This window comes from Otolemur garnettii, unplaced genomic scaffold (genome assembly GCF_000181295.1).
Source record: "Otolemur garnettii isolate 467f Iridium unplaced genomic scaffold, OtoGar3 scaffold00145, whole genome shotgun sequence".
NCBI classification, from domain to species: Eukaryota; Metazoa; Chordata; class Mammalia; order Primates; family Galagidae; genus Otolemur; species Otolemur garnettii.
In genome coordinates, this window is record NW_003852540.1 from 4992876 (window position 1) to 4998472 (window position 5597).

A 5597-nucleotide genomic window follows, 5' to 3' on the forward strand; every position below is an offset into this window, starting at 1 on the left:
ATCAAGTTGATCAATGAGGAACCAAAATGAAAAAAAAAAAAACCAAAAGAATTTAACACCCCTAATCCACCAAATATCACAGCCTAACCTAGCCTACTTTAAACATGTTCAGAACACTTGCAGTAGCCTGCAGTCAGGCAAAGTCATCTAACACAAAGCCTATTCTATAATAAATTGCTGAATATTTCATGTAACTTATTAAAGACTGTACCAAAAGTGAAAAACAGAACGGTACGCAAAGTACATTTTTTTATCAAATGCGTCAGGGACCATCTGTACATGGAAAAATGCGAAGAGAACAAACGTGAGCTTGGCAAGAGCACCAGTGACCTTCAAGAGGAGTTTCAGGAAGGTGGCTGAGATGGGAGCTGATATGCCTGAGAGGGAACGTGTGTGGGGCTGGAGGCTGCGGGATCATTTGAAATGTTAGCAGTGACCAGAGAAGTAGTGTGATGGCTGGGAAGTCAGTGGGATCATGGAAAGTGTGGGGACTCCCGCTCAATTCTTCAGGCAGAGGGTAGAGGGGTACCCTGGGAGGGAGAAGTATGGGCCCCCAGAGGACTGCCAGAGACAGTGGCATGTGAGTGGGAAGTGGGGCATACAAGCGGGGTGTAGATTTTGCCAGTTCTCTTTCATAGCAGGGAGTAGCAAGTGATTGAAACTCTTGGGGCCTCAATTTCCCATCTGCAAAATGAGAGACTTTGATCAAAGTCCCCAAACAAAAAAATCACCATGACACCCAACCTTGATGTTCCAATTCAGCCACTGCATGGTATGCAGCAAATGCCCAGATGTCAATCCCCTTAGCCTCGGGGCTGCAGTGGGGAGCTGTCCCCATGGCCTCCTACCCCAGTAGCCTTTTACTGATTTGCCCAGAAGTGGCTGCCAGCCAGACGTGACAGGCCACACATGTTGTCATTTCTCTGTCTCAGTCCCAGAAAGGTTGGGAATCACTGCGTGCAAACACGTGAGGCTTCAGGTGTGTGATGCAGGGCAGATGGGGGTTTCAGAAGCAGCAGCTTCCTTTCAAATGTTGCACAAGCCTCCCCTGCTCCCCATCTCCATTCCGGTTACACTGTTTTGTTCTTAAAACAAGGCTACCTTGCACTGGGGTTACTCAGCAGAACTCTCAGATATCCTTTCCAAAGGCTGAAAGGCCTCAAACCAGGAGGTGGCAACCAGGGTTATAAATTGAGCATCCTTAATCCGAAAATCTGAAACGTTCTGAGTGCCAGTATGACTCTCAAAGAAAATGCTCACTGAAGCATTTGGGATTTCAGAATTTTGGATTAAGAGTACTGAACCGGTAAGTTGTGGGGTAAAACCCCACAGCTGTGTGCTCCTTCACAAACTATGTGCTCCCTTTAAGCTCCAGAAGCAGGTGGACAGACTTCTGTGGAAGGCAACTCTGTCGATGACACGGTATCCCTGGTTAGCATGAACAGGGCCTGGGGATTAGGGCATAAAACCCATCTCCAGTGACTCTGGCCATGTGGCTGTTAAGCCTGCAAAGAAGGGGTTAAAAATCTTTCTGCCGAGACACAGCCTAGGGGTTGATAAGTGAACTCTTATCGGAAAACGGAGGCCTCCAGATTGCCAGAGACAGAAGCCATAAATCTGCTTTCTTTCTGTAATACAATGAGTGCATAGTATAACTTCAAGGTTTTACTCCCCTCTTAGTAGTCTCAAGTCTTTAGATAAACTCCCTTTTGCAGCTGTCTCAAAGTTTCAAACGTTGTGCTTTTTTGAAGGTTGAACTAACTTTAGAAAAGTAGTATGAATGCTTTGCTTGTTAATTAAGAGTGTGTACGTGACCAGCTAACTATAAAAGGTGGTCTTGAACAATAAAGCTTTGCTACTTGCCATCAGCAGGTAGTCATGAACAATAAATCTTGATTACATACCATCAGCAGGTAGTCTGTCTCTTTCACTATAATAATTCCAGATGCGAGACTGCACCTGTGGTGACGCTGTCTGTCTCTCGTGAAACCCCAATGCAACAGTAAGTATATAACACCAATACTGGAAAACTCACTAAATCTGAGATCTGAAGCATTTCTGGTCCCAAGCACTTCAGATAAGGGATACCCAACCTGTATTTGCACTGATTTTGGGTGCCAGTTCAGGTGCTGCTGTTGAATGGACGGTTAACTTCAAAGGAAATGGTGCTCTTTCCTGTACTCAGGTGACAGTGCCAAACCTTCTCTCTCCTTGGAAGTTGGAAAAACGATGAGCAATGTGTATTAATGAGGGCAGCAGCTTCCAAACTGACATCTGAGGACACTGTGAATCCTTCAGAGATGTTTTGGTGGGGGAAGAACCTCTACACAGGTGTAATTTTAACTTCATTTTAATTTTTTAAATCTGTTGAATATTTAATTTTATTTTTTAATTTCAGGGTATTATAGGGGTATAAATGTTTTGATCACATAAGTAGGTTTTGTACCATTTGAATCAAATTGGCAAGTGTTCCCTTCACTTGATAGGTGTGAATTTACCCATCCCTCCTACCTGCTTGATTTCTGATGAGTGTGATTTCCATATACACACTTAAGTGTTGATTGATTAGTTCCAATTTAATGGTGAGCAGCACATGTGGTGATTGTCCTTCAATTTTAGAGATACTTCACGTAGAGCAGTGGTTCTCAATCTGTGGGTTGCAACCCCTTTGTAACAATGAAAATACATCCTGCATATCAGATATTTACATTATGATTCGTAACAGTAGCAAAATTACAGTTATGGAGTAGCAATGAAAATAATTTTATGGTTGGGGGTCACTGCAACATGAAAAACTGTATTAAAGAGTCACAGCATTTCTAGGAAGGTTGAGAACCACTGACTTAGAGGAATGGTCTCCTGCGACATCTGTCATCTCATTGATCACCAGGGTTTATCTGACTTCATTTTTTTTTTTTTTTTTTTTGTATGGGGCTAGGTTTGAACCTGCCACCTCCAGCATATGGGGCTGGCGCCTTACTCCTTTGAGCCACAGGCACCTCCCTAACTTCATTTTTATTGCATATTTTAAACTTGTTCTAATCCTCCAATGTGTTACAGGGCAGTTGTGTTAACTTTTTGCTGCCAGGGTTGTTCACACCCACCCAGACTTCAGAAAAGTCACCTCTGTTTAGCTGAGGAGTATCTGCATTGGAAGAGGGCTGTTCAAAACAAAACAGATACTATTTGCAAATTCTTAGCTGGATTAATCAAAATTCCTCTATTCTGAACAACCAAAGCAAAACAGAAATAAATTGGATGCTAGGGTCAGTACATGCAAATTTTCATCCATAATCTTAGATTTAAAATAAATGCTTTTTTTTTTTTTTTTGAGACAGAGTCTTACTCTGTAGCCCAGACTAGAGTGCCATGGTATCAGCCTAGCTCACAGCAACCTCAAACTCCTGGGCTCAAATGATCCTTCTGCCTCAGTCTCCTCAATACCTGGCTAGTTTTTCTGCTTTTAGTAGAGACTGCTCAAGCAATCCACCAGCTTTGGCCCCCTGGAGTGCTAGGATTATAGGCATGAGCCACTGTGTCCAGCCTAAAATGCTTTCTATTTACTGAAATAGTTTCAGCATTCTTATTGATTTGCTTTGAAAAATGTTTGAACTCACAAAATGCATGAATAAAAGACTTTTGTCTGTTTTATATAATGGGCATGCCATGTAAATTTTGTCTTATAAATTTGAAAACTACTGATGTAGTACAAAGAGAAGGCATAAGATTTGAGCCCAATCCTGGCTTGGGCTCTTACTAGCCATAGAGCCTTGGGCGTGTCACTTACCCTCTCTGAGCCTCCAGGTCCCATCCACAAACATGGAACTGATCATACCTTACTTAGCAGGGATTTTGATCTGATGAGATGTCCTGATGTATCCAGGACAGAGTAAATAAATACACAGTAAGTTGTTCCCTTTTTCCTCCCACTTGTTACCTATATCCCCCCTTCCCATATGCAGATGGCACTGAAATCACCCAGACCTTCTCATGACCAAAGATACTATTTGCAGGCCAGACAGCAGCTGGGCTTCTCAGCCAAAGCCCAGGGATGAACCACTTGGGACCTTACCCACTTTCAGCACCCTCCTCTGCTGGCCCAGCTAGCTGGCTGCAGACTTGACATTTGGGTCCGTTAAGAGCAGTTCAACAGGTTAGGCCCAGTGGCTCAGGCCTGTAATCCCAGCACTCTGGGAGGCTGAGGCTGGTGGATTGCTTAGCTCAAGAGTTTAAGACCAGCTTGAGCAAGAGTGAGACCTCATTTCTACTAAAAAGAGAAAAACAGCTGGATGTTGTGGCGGCACCTGCAGTCCCAGCTACTTGGGAGGTTGAAGCAAGAGGGTCACTTGAGTCCAGGAGTTTAAGGATGCTAGGAACGAGGCTGATGCCATGGTACTCTAGCTTGGGACAACAGAGCAAGACTCTGTCTCAAAAAAAAAAAAAAAAAAAAGGCAGTTGGAGGGATGTGATGGACACAGGTGTGGGGCTGTGGGGGGCTCTCCTCGTGTGACCTGATGTTTTCTTTACATAGCATTGGTATTTTTCCCATTTGCTTGCAAAAGCTCTTCAGTGGTTGCTCTAGTCAGCCCAATTACAGTGCTTCATTTTTGTCAAGAGTGCTGTGGAATGTGGTCTCCTTGGCAGCTGGCACGTGTCCCCTCTCCCTGAGAAGTGCCTTCCTTTCCCATCAGCACAAAGCAAACCAGAGGAAGGAGCTAGGGTTTCTAGGGTTTCCTGCTGCTGTTTCACTTGGGACCCCTGAAAGTTGCAGCCCACTTTGCAAATGCTTTTCTTGGCCCCGGAAGTAGAGGCACATTTGTTGAGAAGCTATGTTAATTTCTCATTTGTTGAAAAATTACACCAAATAGGAGGAGGCATGACATTTGTGCTAATTCCATTTGATGACTAAGCAGAGGCTCTCAGATGAAGTGAGAATCATTCCTAGCGGGAAAAGTATTTGATGCTATTTTTTTTTAACATCACATATTACCCACATTCTCTGAATTGACATCTCTAAAGGGGATCAAAAGTCAGGAAGGAACTTTTTGGCTGATTACAGGGATTTTGAAAGGCAAATGTAAAGAAATCCAAACAATTTGTGAACCTTGGGCTTCCTGGTTAAAACTGCCTCTCCCAAGATAATCCATATATATGCATACATACTTTTTTTTTGGCATCATAGGTCAAAAAGACCCCAACCAACCAACCAAACCAAAAAATAAAACAAAACAAAACAAACACACCCAGAAAGAAAGAAAGGAAAAGAATAACAAAAAATGACTGCAGGCAACAATTTTGTCCCTGATAGAAGCTAGCAGAAGAGTCTGGCCTGTGGACACCAGACACCATACCTAAAGAGTTTTTTTGGAAGAGAGCCTTTGGCAACCCTTCTAGTTTGTATTCAGAGGAAACGTTTGTGGCAGCCTCGGCAACACTACCAGGAGGAAGGAAGCTCTCTGCTCAGTGTCCGCAGGTTTATCCCAAAATGCTATGGAAATAGCAGCTGCCAGGGCATAGGGAATACAGCTTGGAGAGTCTTTTTTTTTTTTTTTTTTTTTTTTTGAGTCATATCTAATAAAAGAACAGATTTCTCACAG